The sequence below is a fragment of the Salmo trutta genome, chromosome 7 (assembly GCF_901001165.1).
Source record: "Salmo trutta chromosome 7, fSalTru1.1, whole genome shotgun sequence".
NCBI lineage: Eukaryota > Metazoa > Chordata > Actinopteri > Salmoniformes > Salmonidae > Salmo > Salmo trutta.
In genome coordinates this window covers 13,936,948-13,952,849 of record NC_042963.1, presented here as the reverse complement: position 1 = coordinate 13,952,849, position 15,902 = coordinate 13,936,948, and positions in this window count along the sequence as shown.

Here is a 15,902-nt window from a genome sequence, read left to right as displayed (position 1 = left end):
ACTGGCAGCTTCATTAAATAGTACCCGCAAAACAACCTCTCCCTCAATGTGAGCAAGACAAAGGAGCTGATCATGGACTACAGGAAAAGGTGGGCCAAACAGGCCCCCATTAATGTCGACGGGGCGGTAGTGGAGCGGGTTGAGAGTTTCAAATTCCTTGGTGTCCACATCAACAACGAACTATCATGGTTCAAACATACCAAGACAGTTGTGAAGAGGGCACGACAAAACCTTTTCCCCCTCAGGAGACTGAAAAGATTTGGCATGGGTCCCCAGATCCTTAAAAAGTTCTACAGCTGCACAATCGAGAGCATCCTGACCAGTTGCATCACCGCCTGGTATCGCAACTGCTCGGCATCTGACCGTAAGTTGCTACAGAGGGTAGTGCGAACAGCCCAGTACATCACTGGGGCCAAGCTTTCTGCCATCCAGGACATGTATAATGTCAGAGGAAAGCCCATAAAATTGTCAGAGACTCCAGTCACCCAAGTTATAGACTGTTTTCTCTGCTACCGCACGGCAAGTGGTATCGGAGCGCCAAGTCTAGGACCAAAAGGCTCCTCAACAGCTTCTACCCCCAAGCCATTAGACTGCTGAACAATTCATAAAAATCACCACCGGACAATTTACATTGACCTCCCCTCCCCCACTTGTACACCGCTGCTACTCGCTGTTTGTTTGTTACCTATGTATAGTCACTTCGCCCCCACCTACATGTACAGATTACCTCAACTAGCCTGTACCCCTGCACACTGACTCGGTACCAGTGTCCCGTGTATATAGGCTCGTTATTGTTATTCCTATTATGTTAATTTTTATTATTACTTTTTATTTTAGCCTGCATGGTAAATATTTTCTTGTTCTTGAACTGCACTGTTGGTTAAGGGCTTGTAAGTAAGCATTTCACGGTAAAGTCTACATTTGTTGTATCTGGCGCATGTGGCAAATACAGTTTGATTTGCGTTTCAGAAGAAAGGTCTTTGTTTCTGGCCATTTTGAGGCCTTAATTGAACCCACAAACGCTGACTAAAGAAGGCGAGTTTTATTGCTTCTTTAATCAGCACAACAGTTTTCAGCTGTGCTAACATAATTGCAAAAGGGTTTCCTAATGATCAATTAGCCTTTTAAAATGATAGCTGTCATTGGAACACAGGAGTGATGGTTGCTGATAATGCCGTTTCCAGCTACAATAGTCATTTACAACATTAACAATGTCTACGCTGTATTCCTGATCAATTTCATGTTATTTTAAAGGACTAAAAATTTGCTTTTCTTTCAAAAACAAGGACATTTCTAAGTGACCCCAAACTTTTGAATGGTAGTGTATTTTTCTCACCCATCTACACACAATACCCTATAATGACAAAGTGAAAACATGTTTTTATAAATTTTGGCAAATGTATTGAAAATTAAATACAGAAATATTTCATTTAAATACGTATTCCCACCACAGTCAATACATGTTAGAATCACCTTTGGCAGTCATTACAGCTGTGAGTCTTTCTGGGTAAGTCTCTAAGAGCTTTGCACACCTGGATTGTACAATATTTGCACATTATTCTTTTTTAAATTCTTCAAGCTCTGTCAAGTTGGTTGTTGATCATTGCTTGACAGCCATTTTCAAGTCTTGCAAAAGATTTTCAAGCCAATTTAAGTCAAAACTGTAACTAGGCCACTCAGGAACATTCAATGTCATCTTGGCAAGCAACTCCAGTGTATATTTAGCATTGTGTTTTAGGTTATTGTTCTGTTGAAAGGTGAATTTTTCTCCTAGTATCTGTTGGAAAGCAAATTGAACCAGGTTTTTTTCCACTGGGCTTTGCCTGTGCTTAGCTCTATTCCATTTCTTTTTATCATATAAAACTCCCAAGTCCTTGCCGATGACAAGCATACCCATGACATGATGCTTGAAAATGTGAAGAGTGGTACTCAGTAATATGTTGTCTTGGATTTGCCCCAAACATAATGCTTTATATTCAGATCATAAAGTTTATTCCTTCGCCACATTTTTGTTTTGTTTTACTTTAGTGCCTTATTGCAAACAGGATGCATGCTTTGGAAAATGTTTTATTCTGTGCTAGCGTCCTTCATTTCACTCTGTCATTTAGGTTACTGTTGTGGAGTAACTACAATGTTGTTGATCCATCATCAGTTTTCTCCTTATTCACATGTTGTCAACATGTGGTCAACCCTCCACCTGGAGAGCCTTCCCTGTAGCTCAGTTGGTAGAGCATGGTGTTTGCAACACCAGGGTTGTGGGTTCGATTCCCACGGGGTGCCAGCACAGAAAAAAAAAAGAAAAAATAAAATAAAATGTATGATATGTATGAAATTGTATGAAATGTATGCATTCACCACTGTAAGTCACTCTGGATAAGAGCGTCTGCTAAATTACTAAAATGTAAAATGAGAGCTCCTGGGTGTGCAGGCTTGGCTTTTTCAACATTACAACAAAACACTTTTGTCTTTATTTAATGATTCCCATATTCAATAAATTAGGGATCAAATGGATAAGGTAGGCCACTTCGAAGCAAGGTAACCGACTAGACATGTTTGTATACAATGCTCAACTATTCCTGTGTAACCGATGTGAAATGGCTAGTTAGTTAGCGGTGGTGCGCACTAATAGCATTTCAATCAGTGACATCACTCGCTCTGAGACTTGAAGTAGGGTTTCCCCTTGCGAGGTCCATAGAGGCTTTTGTGGCGTGATGGGTAACGATGCTTCGGTGGGTGTCAGTTGTTGATGTGTGCAAGGGTCCCTGGTTCGAGCCCGGGTTGGGGCGAAGAGAGGGACGGAACCTACACTGTTACACCTGCTTTGGGGGAGATCTATGCACAGCAAATTATTTTATAATTAGGCTATTCTTAGAATATTTTTGATCATTATCACAATTACATGGCTACTTGTTTAATAGTTGGAAATCCTAGTTTTCCAACTGTGCAGATTTAGCTGTTTCAGCATGACAATGTCCCCGTGCACAAAGCGAGGTCCATACAGAAACAAAGCGAGGTCCATACAGAAGTTTACATACACTAAGTTGACTGTGCCTTTAAACAGTTTGGAAAATTCCAGAAAATGAGGTCATGGCTTTAGAAGCTTCTGATAGGCTAATTGACATCATTTTAGTCAATTGGAGGTGTACCTGTGGATGTATTTCAAGGCCTACCTTCAAACTCAAGCCTATTTGCTTGACATCATGGGAAAATCTAAAGAAATCAGCCAAGACCTCAGAAAAATAATTGTAGACCTCCACAAGTCTGGTTCATCCTTGGGAGCAATTTCCAAATGCCTGAAGGTACCATGTTCATCTGTACAAACAATAGTACGCAAGTATAAACACCATGGGACCACGCAGCCATCATACCACTCAGGAAGGAGATGTGTTCTGTCTCCTAGAGATGAACGTACTTTGGTGCAAAAAGTGCAAATCAATCCCAGAACAACAGCAAAGGACCTTGTGAAGATGCTGGAGGAAACCGGTACAAAGTATCTATATCCACAGTAAAACGAGTCCTATATCGACATAACCTGAAAGGCTGCTCAGCAAGGAAGAAGCCACTGCTCCAAAACCGCCATAAAAAGCCAGACTACGGTTTGCAACTGCATATGGGGACAAAGATCATACTTTTTGGAGAAATGTCCTCTGGTCTGATGAAAAAAAATACAACTGTTTGGCCATAATGACCAGCATTATGTTTGGAGGAAAAAGGGGGAGGCTTGCAAGCCAAAGAATACCATCCCAACCGTGAAGCACGGGGGTGGCAGCATCATGTTGTGGGGGTGCTTTACTGCAGGAGGGACTGGTGCACTTCACAAAATAGATGACATCACGAGGAAGGAAAATTATGTGGATATATTGAAGCAACATCTCAAGATGTCAGTCAGGGAGTTAAAGCTTGATCGCAAATTGGTCTTCCAAATGGACAATGACCCCAAGCATACTTCCAAAGTTGTAGCCAAATGGCTTAAGGACAACAAATTCATGGTATTGGAGTGGCCATCACAAAGCCCTGACCTCAATCCTATTGCACATTTGTGGGCAGAACTGAAAAAGTGTGTGCGAGCAAGGAGGCCAACAAACCTGACTCAGTTACACCAGATCTGTCAGGAGGAATGGGCCAAAATCCACCCAATTTATTGTAGGAAGCTTGTGGAAGGCTACCCGAAACGTTTGAATCAAGTTAAACAATTAAAAGGCAATGCTACCAAATACTAATTGAGCGTATGTAAACTTCTGACCCACTGGGAATGTGATGAAAGAAATAAAAGCTGAAATAAATCATTCTCTCTACTATTATTCTGACATTTCACATTCTTAAAATAAAGTGGTGATCCTAACTGACCTAAGACAGGGAATTTTTACTAGGATTAAATGTCAGGAATTGTGAAAAACTGAGTTTAAATGTAGTTGGCAAAAGTGTATGTAAACTTCCGACTTCAACTGTATAGCCTCTTGCTCTGTTAAAATTTGCGCCGTCATTTTGAGTAAAAAGTAATATGACCGCATACCCTGTTTCCGGTTGATGACAACAGGCACGTGAATAAGATAGCAAGTTCTTAGCAAGTCAATGTAGCAATTTTGACAAAGATATTATTGTTAGAGAAACTAGTCCGTTCGCAGCCACTATGGTAATTTAATGAACGGCCATTGGCAGTTGCTATGGGTTAGAATGGGTTTATAATATTATTATTTAAATATCACAACAAAGTACTAATTATCTTAACATTGGGATACACATAGGCACTTAACTTGTTTAAGCCTCTAAACAACAAAAGTGTTAGTGCTCAACCTTAACATGTGCTGACAATACAACAGAACAGATGAACCGGGATTTACTCTCACGGGTGGCCAGAAAACCTGAAAGACACACCCCTACTAAGCCACGCCTCCAGTATTCTGATCTGACCCGGTGGATCATAGCTCAATAACCCAACTAAGTGACCCAACTGTCTGGGTCAAAAATAACCCAACATGTGTTCTGTCCACTATTTCCCCTACACCCAGCATTTTTTAGAGTGTAGGAACTTTTACACAGAGACTGTCTGCTTCCTCAGTCCACCTGTCTAATCCAGAGCCTTACAGTATGTTATGATATTCTCTATTAAAGGCTCTGGTCTGACCTTTGGAGTGTGATCCCACAGAAGAGGTCTGGACTGAGGATCTCTGATCTCTGATCATTGACCAACTTCTCCTTTCAGTGGTCGGTTTACCCAGCATCTCTGCCCTTCTGTGAACCTGGTCTGTGCCTGGTCTTTGCATCACTGCCCTCCTCCTCCTCCTCTCTAGCTACGTCTTTAAACCCCATGACTCATCTGAGCTGTATTGTTCACAACACCTCCTAATAGGCAGGCTGTAGGGTAAGCAAACATGACAGTGTCTTTTTCCACTTTCCCTCTGCGTTGGTTGGCTCTGGTATGTTAATGGTTTGTTAGTCCACAAGCGGCGGCTCATAGAGCAAGGGGTTGAGCTAACAACAGGTCAACGCTTCACTGCATTTACTGTTGCAGATGTCAGGTTTGTTGACGTTCAAGATGTGTCCATTTGGTTATGAAATACCCTTTCCTTGACATTCTGAAGTGTTTTGTTTCCGATGCCTCTGATTGGTCGAGGAGTGTCAAAAAGTCAAGGGTAGGGAGGAGTTTGTGATTTGCCTATAGCTAAGTCTCAGTCTGACATACACAGTGCTTGTTTTGTTACAGAGATCAATGAGACTGGTGGGTGGTGATGTACTGTAAATGAAGGCAGATGGACCGTGGTTGTTTTCATCAGGAAGTTGAAGAACAGAGAAATGGAATACTTCCTGTCCTCATCCCGGCACAAGGGGTTCCGCTTTCATGATACCAGATCAGGCTTCTGTAACGATGGGCAGCATAATAGCAGCTTTGATATCATTATGCGTTGCTGTGGTGCATTCCTCCATTCCTCCTCTCTTCCCAGATGGTCCTTGTTTTCAGTCGCATGCCGTTTTTTCATCACTCAACATTTCTACCCATATAATTACTTTTAGTTCTCAAGTCTCTGTTCTTTAAAATATGCAGCTCTGTATTCTGCTATTCATTTTCCAGTATTGTCGTTACCTTATGGTACAGATTATTAACAATCAAACTAAAGCTGAATAGGAACTTGTACGGCTTTGGGAAGATTCCCTATTCCTTTCTTTGATTATATGAAAGCTGACCAAATTGAAAGACCCTCACATTTTAACGCTCAGTGAACATTATCAAGGGCTTGGATTTGATACCTAACATCTGATGATTATTACATTGTCCACATCGTGACCACTGTCCACCACTTGCTTGTTGTGGTTCCGTGCTGGGAGAAGGTCTGGTTGAACTGAGTCTAGACAGTAAAGGGTTAACTTCGGGGGGGGGGGGAGGAACGAGGCAGTGGTTGTCCCTTTCACTCCCCTTCACTCACTCACCCCTCTGGAGTGGTACACTTCTTCACCTTCGCCCCGGCCTGCCAAGCAGTGGGGTCCACAAAACACATAGGAGTAATCCATATAATAAAACAGGTAACTGAATGGGTTTGCAGAGAGCAGAAAAGGGGTAATTCTCTGTGTTTTCTAAATGGGGGACTGGGAGGGCTTTTCAGAGTGAAAACATGCTGATTACTGTATTGTAAAGTGCCTTTTGATTCCCCCGCCGGCTCTAATCCCCAGGATACAACAGTCCCCCTGTGTCCCACCAATGGCAATTGAGCCTCTAAAGAGACTTCTATTACCAGCCAGGGGGGATTAATTGTCAACCCGATCAGTCATTAAAGAAGCCAGGCCCGGCTCAATTGGAAACCGGTGGGCCAGTCCTTCACATGGTCCTTTTGACCGTTGTGCCTCTTTCTTCATAGAAACTGGGTTCACAGTTTGTTGTTTCAAAACAATGTGTAGTCTTGGATGAATAAAGCCTCCCCGCTATAGATTCTTCTTTTTTTTCTTCTTCTCCTTTGCATTTTTCCTCTCCTTCTTCTCCTCCTGGCTTCCAGGGAACGCAATTAAAGAGGGGAATTTGATGGGAGGATGGGGCTGCTGAGGGGAGTGAGCCAGTGCGCTATTATCCCTCAGATAGGCCTGAATGGGTCGCCCCCCTCAGAGCACACAAAAGGAGTGGCCAGGGCTGAGCTGTGCTGGAGAATGGTCCCATCTGAAGAATGGTAGCCATCGGTGTTACCGGCTCCCAGTGTGGCTTTATCCCTGTATGTCCACCAAGGAGGAGGAGACACAGTTTATCTCAATACAGGCAATCTTTTCATTTCATGGTTCTCATTTTACAACTTACTGAAGAACATGTTGAAACTCCTTTATTCTGTTTTAAGCACAGTGATAAATACATGTGTCCCGATAATCAATAGGAAAGAGAGGGAGGAGAGTTACAGCAATGGTAATAGCATGGGGATTGACCCCTGAAGTTCATTGCTAATAGCAAGCTAGACACAGCATCTTTGAGCACCTGCAGAAGTAGTGAAGTAGTACCTTTTTGTCAAGGATTTATTCATATGCCTTTCCCAAGGTCTTCTCCAAAATCTCAGAATTATCTAAACCTCAGTTTTACCTTAGCATTCTTAGCAGACTCTTCTCAGTCTTTCGACAATGGTCGATTGAGGACACCCCTGACAAATCTCTGTGGGGATGGGGCCTGCACTGTGCTTTAACAGTACTGCTGTGCTGTGAGCTGAGCTGTGTGCCAATCTGGGTAAATAGAGGCAGTCTAATATCCGGCAGGGGGCCGAGAGAGAGGGGTCAGTGTAAGTAGCTCACTGAACTGGCAGCCATGCACGCCATTGTTGCCGTGTGTTAGCAGGTGTGTGTTTAAATGGAGGTCTTTCAGTGAGGCTGCCCAATGCAACATGAGCCTCTGAAGAAGGAGAAGCGGAGGAAGATTAGGGTATAAGAGGAGAGCAGTACAGACTGGACTGGACTCAGTACCCACAGAGCAGGTACATTACATTCAGCTCTCAAGTTGTCCTGTTGTAACCCTAACCCTTGTTACTCTTTTCTGTCTTCGAGTTGACACTTTAACTGTTTTGCAGTTTGCTTGCGATCACATTTTCCTTCCTCCCATGTCACTCCTGCCTGTGACACACAAGGGAGCAGAAAAAAGGTCAGGTCTTACGCATTTTCACCACGCGCGTATCAGGAAAAATCCTTACCCTGTGGTGTGGAGGTTGAAAAAAAGAGGGCAAAGCCAAAGTGTAGTGAGTCTCCCCTCTATATTGGGCTGTGTGGTGGGGTTTACTTTACTGGCCAGAGAGGGCCAGAGAGAGAGAGAGAGAGAGCGAGAGAGGGCCGGCCAGAGAGAGAGAGAGAGAGAGAGAGAGAGAGAACGAGAGAGAGAGAGAGAGAAAGCAAGCTGCCTGAACGATAACCTCCCCACACAGCTCCATGGAACCCTGCCCTGCTAATAGTTTCCACGCCGGGAGGGGTGGAGAGGAGGAAAAGAGAGGGAGCGGTGGGAGACACTTCCTGTGGCTGGGTATTGGCCACACCGCGAAGGGAGAGGGAGCAGCGGGTGCTGGGCTGCAGTGGGCACTGTGAAGGAAGCTCAGTCAGCGAGCCGCTGCTTGGACAGAGATGGGGACTGGGAATGGGGCTAGGCTGTCTCTCTCTCTATGCCCAGCCTCCAGCCTGGGCCCTGCTGTTTTCCCTCCAGCCTCTCCCTGACCAGCCAGGCTGCTCCCTTCCCCACATATCAACAGGGCTGGCCACAAGACAGAGGTTACAGGGTGCAGGTCAAGAGCCTTCTAGCTTCTCAGGATTACTGCCATGGGTCCATAGATTTCCTATAGGTAAAGAGGGCAAGTCTGTGTGATGTAATCCAATCTAGTAATATATGATTATTTGGTAACGCTTTACTTCACACCAAGTGTCATAACACGTTATGACACAGTCATAACCATGTCAAAATGTGTCGTTGCTGACATAACTTGTCATAACCTGTGATTATATGGTCATAACACTGTCATGACCAATATATTTACACCTGTTGTGACAAATACTGTGTTATTTTATGGCTGGTTCACACCTAGATAAGAGTGTCAGAACCCACATTTGTTCAATTTAGTTTTTTCCATGCCAAGAGTTTCCTTTTGTTTTAAAGTTTCTTTCTTAAATCCTTTGTTGTTATTGTAATGAATTATTTGCTGTCATTTTTTTTTCTTCAGCATATTTTAAATTACTTGTAGAAAATACACTTTATGACACTGTCATGAAGCGTTGTGGTCATCATGTGTCACTTTACTTGGAATAAGAAAATACACTTTATGACACTGTCAAGAAGAATTATGACCATCATAATCATATAAACCAGATAGGCCTATCACCTACTGTTACGTCCTGACCATAGAAATATGTTATTTTCTATGGTAGAGTAGGTCAGGGCGACAGGTTTTTTTGCTATGTTTTCTATTTCTATGTTTAGGTTCTAGTTTTGTATTTCTATGTTGGAGTTTTGTTTGGGATGATCTCCAATTAGAGGCAGCTGGTCCTCGTTGTCTCTAATTGGAGATCATACTTAAGTAGGGGTTTTTCTACCTGGGTTTTGTGGGTGATTAATTTTGAGTTGTGTATGTGTTCATCTCTGCGTCACATTATTTTTTTTTTCATTCAGTGTATTTATGTATTGCATAGTTTCACAGTATAAATACAATGTGGAACGACACACACACGCTGCACTTTGGTCCTCTTCTCCTTTCGACAACCGTGACACCTACATGCCCTTATATCAGTCATCAGTCAAAAAGAGGGTGTCTTGTCCTGCTCCTGAAATCTGCTCCTGCATTCATCCCAGTCATCAGCAACATAGCTTTGGGGTAGATGCATGTCTGACATCAATGTGTGCGCAATTACAATGATAATTTAATATGATGAATAAAAAATATATACTATTACATAAACATACTGATGACAAGCAGGGTATGGTGTAATGTAATGTTTTGCTTTGTGTGGTCGGTTTTGTCGGTGTCATAACAGCCATAGTGAAATATATGCCACAGCAGGTCTAAATAGATGTCGCATGACAGTGTTATGACCATATTATAACAGGTTGTGACAAGTTAAGTCAGCTGTTAAGACATATTATGACATGGTTATGACCGTGTCGTAATGTGTTATGACACTGGGTATAGACTCATGTAGGATAAACGCCATTTGATTAAATTGCCAACTTTTAATTCCCTCCTTTGATACACCTTATATACAAAGGTATGTGGACACCCCTTCAAATTGGTGGATTCGGCTTATTTCAGCCACACCCATTGCTGACAGGTGTATAAAATAGAGCACACAGCCATACAATCTCCATAGACAAACATTGGCAGTAGAATGGCCTTACTGAAGAGCTCAGTAACTTTCAACGTGACAGCGTCACAGGATTGTCAAATTTCTGCCCTGCTAGAATTGCCCCGATAAACTGTAAGTGCTGTTATTATGAAGTGGAAACATACAGGGGCAACAACCGCTCAGCCGCGAAGCAAGCTCACACAACGGGACCATCTGTCCTCGGTTGCAACACTGACTACCGAGTTCCAAACTGCCTCTGGAAACAACGTCAGCACAAGAACTGTTCACCGGGAGCTTCGCGAAATGGGTTTCCTTGGCCGAACAGCTGCACACAAGCCTAAGGTCACCATGCGCAATGCCAGGCGTTGGCTGAAGTGATGTAAAGCTTGCCGCCATTGGACTCTGGAGCAGTGGAAGCGCTTTCTCTGGAGTGATGAATCACGCTTCACCATCTGGCAGTTTGACGGACGAATCTGGGCTTGGAGGATGCCAGGAAAATGCTACCTGCCCCAATGCGTAGTGCAAACTGTAAAGTTGGGTGGAGGAGGAATAATGGTCTGGGGCTGTTTTTTATGGTTTAGGCTAGGCCTCTTAGTACCAGTGAAGGGAAAGCTTAACTCTATAGCACACAACGACATTCTAGCCATTTCTGAGCTTCCAACTTTGTGGCAACAGTTTGGGGAAGGGCCTTTCCCATTTCAGCATGACGATGCCCCCGTCCACAAAGCGAGGTCCATACAGAATGTTTTTTCCGAAATCGGTGTGGAAAAATTTGACTAGCCTGCACAGAGCCCTGACCTGAACTCCATCGAACACCTTTGGGATGAATTGGAACGCCGACTGGACCAGGCCTAATCGGCCAACATCAGTTCTCAACATCAATAATGCTTTTGTGACTGAATGGAAGCAATGTTCCAACATCTAGTGGAAAGCCTTCCCAGAATAGTGGAGGGGGGACCAACTCCATATTAATGCCCATGATTTTGGAATGAGATGTTCAACGAGCAGGTGTCCACATACTTTTGGTCATGTAGTGTATCTCAAACGTACCTAAAATGTAAATGTCGTATCCAGTGTTAGGTTACTTTCTTAAAAGAGTATAAACCCTGTCTAAGTTAGGAGAAGAGTGGAGAGGGTTGGGGGGGGGGGCTATTTGGCTATTTGGCTACTTGAAAAATCTCAAAAAATATATATATTTTGATTTGTTTAATACTTTTTTGGTTACTACATGATTCTATATGTGTTATTTCATATTTTTTATGTCTTCACTATTATTCTACAATGTAGAAAATAGTAATAATAAAGAAAAACCCTTGAATGACTAGGTGTTCTAAAACTTTTGCCCGGTAGTGTGCGTGTTGTTGAGAGTCTCACATTTGCATACCTTTGCACATATTAGTGTGTAGCCCCAACTGTTCGGATGCTATATTTAGAAGTTGGCAGATCGGCTGTACCAACTTCCTACGAGTCCCAAGACACTTGTGGGGGTCGTAGAGCAAAACGGAGAACACCATTGTGTTCCTGAGAGTCTCATCTTTTTTTAAGCTTGTAGGCCAAACCGTTCGGACCCTACAGATGATTTTGTGAGAAGACCGATTTCCGGATGTCTCATGGTCTGACAAACACCGCTCTAGCTCTGTCACCTTTCACTGCAAAGTGCGACATAGGTGAATGCGATGGATTGAGACGCATCCAATGCAAAAACAGATATCTTTAGCTTAAACTGACAGATTTCGATGGGGATTTATTTTGTTATGCTAATTAGATTTCCACGGGAGCGAGGACATCGACCATAGGGGGTTATTGTAATCTGTTAGAGTTACTAGATACCTGTCCAAAAGGCATTCGTAGAAGACAACAACATCCATCAAATGTATTTGGTGTGTCATCATAGTGGTCTCTGACTTGTCGTCAGACTCGCTCAGGTGGAACAAACTTAAACTTTCCGCTTTTTTCAAATGTGAGAGTATGCGCAACTGATCGAAGGAAGTCAGGTGCAGGAGAGCAGAGATGAGTGAACAGGCACACTTTATTCAGGCAGAGGAAAACAGCCGGACGCAACTGCATCACAACACTCCGGCCCAGGGAAAAAAAAGGATACCGCACAAATTACACAAATAGGTACAAATAACAAAACCACGGGTTACAACAATACCCGGCGCAAAACCAGCCTGTAGCGTCACACACATAACGAACGAACAGTACCACACACAGACATGGGGGGAACAGAGGATAATGACGGGATGTAAACCAGGTGTGCGGGAAAACAAGACAAAACAAATGGAAAATAAAAGGTGGAGTGGCGATGGCTAGAAGATCGGTGACCGCCGCCCGAACGAGGAGAGGGACCGACTTCGGCGGGAGTCGTGACATCAATGCTGAATTGAATGTCATTGAGAAAACAGAAAGCTGTTATAATATTGTTTTTTTTCTGAATTTAAAAGTAATCCAAGAAGAAATTCTCATGATTCAAAAGTATCTGATTACAATATTTTTGCTGGTAATGTACTGTACCTGATTACAGTTACAGTTTTTTTATCATGTCATGTTTCTCCAAGCTCTATTATCTCACCAAAGGGTCATTTCATTTCAGCAAGCCATGACACCCACCATCTCATCTCATTGTTCTGAAATTATATCTGTAGTTAGAAACCGATAAGATAAGCATTCCTGCAACATTATTTTGTTGAAAGACAATATGAACTCTGAGAAATTAAGCTAATTGATTGCACTCATTTCAATTTATAGGATTCATATAATATTCATTAAATATAATACCCAACATCCGATTTGGACCAAACCACTTCTTCACAATGACTAAGACTTGAGGAATCCAACTAAATGGTCAAAAGACACCCACGGACCCCCCAGAACAATCTGAGATGGTGGGTGTTGAAATCCCAATATTTTGTGCTTTTTGAGATGGAACAACTCCACACGCTAGTGAATCAAAATAGTAAATGCTCCTGTCCTTGGGTGATGAGATATGATTTTAGGGCCTGCGGGACAAAAACAAAACTTCCAGGGCCTGCACCACCCAAACCGCAGGGCTGCCGGGAGGCTGGGAGACTGCTGCGACAGTAGTATGTAGTAAAGGGCAGCTGTGCATCACAGATTATACATTCTGGAGTGGGCCCTGTGCTACAGTCAGCGGGTGGAGCAAAAACCCTTGCTCTCCCTCAGGGAGACTCTGACCCTGGATAGAAACCAACCATAGCAGTGTTCTGTTTTCCTCTCTAGGGTAGTATGAAGGCTTGACATGCAAAGTTCTTCAACTACTAATATAGAAGGAATATATCTCCAACAAAGTCAGTCCACCATGCTTGACTGGAAAAGTCACAAGGGTCTTTAACTTCTTTATTGAGTAAGAAGAATATTTTAATTCAGAACATTCAACATAGAAAACATTGCCACTACTACGCCATATTGAAAGTAACCAAGGGTCATATTTACTAAGGAAAGTCAGGAGATGTGCTAGAAATTGCCCTGACCCAAGCAACTACCATCATGCCATTGTCAGTTTGTAGAAACGTCACTGTCGATCACCTTTGATGCTTTAGCAGTGTAGCATCGGACTACCCCATTCGACAGCCATATGTGACCGACCGGCTTAGTACGGTCATGTAGCACAATTTGAAATTGTGTTTTTCACATTGGATAGAAGTAGAGACTCAGAGCTAGAACATGGTATATCATACACTACAGTTGAAGAACAATGGGGAAGTAATTCTGCTTTGAACAATGATAAACTTGTAACCCCACTATTGACAAAATGTCCCTTGAATGTTTTGGTACACCTTTTGGAGCGCTCTTCTTTGTCTTCACCCATTCAGCACTGCTCAGCATTGCTCTTAGCTGGTTAGCCAGCTTGGTGACAAGCCAAAATTGTTAGATTACTTGTTAGATATTACGAGGCCATGTGCTAAACAGAGTGAGTAGAGTAGTGTACTAAACAACCAAAGATTTCAAGACTAAAGTCTTGTTTATACTACGTCTATTGACATGTCTGCAGACAGTTGTTGCAGTGACATCATGAAAATTCTATTGTCATCCAACATCAAAATTGTCGTTGTCTTTATGAAAAATTATAAACACAAAAACGACAGGCTGCATGACATCAGCAGCCTGGTGGTCCAAAATAGCATAACTGGTGTATTTTAACACCAATAAACCCATCCGTTTAAAAATGTATTTAGTGTACACTGTATGTCAATCTAGCAAACCAGACAACTAAAAGCAACTTTCTGAACAATGTTGTGGTTCATTTCTAGCTTGTTAGCAAACGTTAACTTAGCTGGTTAGCCAGTTCAAATAATGCCCATATCATAGCTGACAACGTCTTAACCTTAGCTAATTTTTATATTTAGTATTACAGGAAAATAAACTCACAACAAGATCATTATTCACAAGTTAATGTTGAGCTAATTACAGAAAATAGCTTACGGTTGTGAGTGTGGTGAAATAAAAGCAGGGCATTCTACAAGAGAATTTTAGAACTTGGACACTGTCTCGTTGGCCTAAGGTTATATCCTAATTTGACTTTGGTGCAAGTCATGTTGTTTTCACATTACCGTCTCTGTGTAACACACACTATATCAAATAACATCTCAGTTTATTTGTCACATGCACAGGATACAGAAGGTGTAAACTGTACAGTGAAATGGTTACTTGCATAATGGAGTCTTTTGTTTAGACATGTAGCTAGCTAGCTAAACAATGAACCATAATCCCAACTCATAACATTACTGCCATGCATGAATCTGCAGGTAGCTAAAGCTAACCAACTAGGTTCAATGTTAGCTAGCTAGTTAACATTAGGCTATAACTAGCAATGCAAATGGCTTTCTGAGATACAAATAATATTACTACACAGATCATACATGTAACGTTAGCTAGTGAGCCAGCCAGCTAACGCTAGCTAGCTATCAGTACACTTTAACTTGCAAAGAAAAATACTTTCTGCCAAAGTCAGAAACGTATAATAACTGAAAATGTAGCTAGCTAGACTCTCTTCCCATATACATGGATGAACGCTTCTCCCTCACTGTCACCGGTGCCATGGTTGCCCTTAGTTTGAAGATGTTTTATACATTTTCCTTCTGTGTGTACTTTTTTCGACTCCCTCCACATATTTGCAATCAAACGCCGGAATTTTCTCCATCTCCTTAACTATCATACTCTGCTTCCACTGGGCATTCTACAGATTTCAAAACTCAGTCAACTTCTTCCGTGACAACAACACTGTTGATCGCTGTTTCAGAAGACTCTACAATGTCTGGTTCAATTAAAATGTTTTTACCTAAATCAGGGAGTTCCTCATAGTCTGATTCATTTTCAGAGTCAGAAACAGTCAGCATGGCACGATCGTCGTCCAGAAAGTGGAGAGCATTAGCAAAACTTTTGCAGTTTTTTGAGATATCTTTAAAAAAAGCAGTCTTAGAAAGGATTACCTACACATACTGAGCAGCTCATGTTATAGACAAAAGCATGCTTCATGGCAGACCAATCCGAACTCATCGCTCGTTATGTCCAGCCCACCCGTTATCTCAGTCAAGCCTGGCTAGCGGGAAAGTTCTTGTCTTTTTCTGTGGCAAAACCAACTAAGATTGCATTTTAAAAAATGT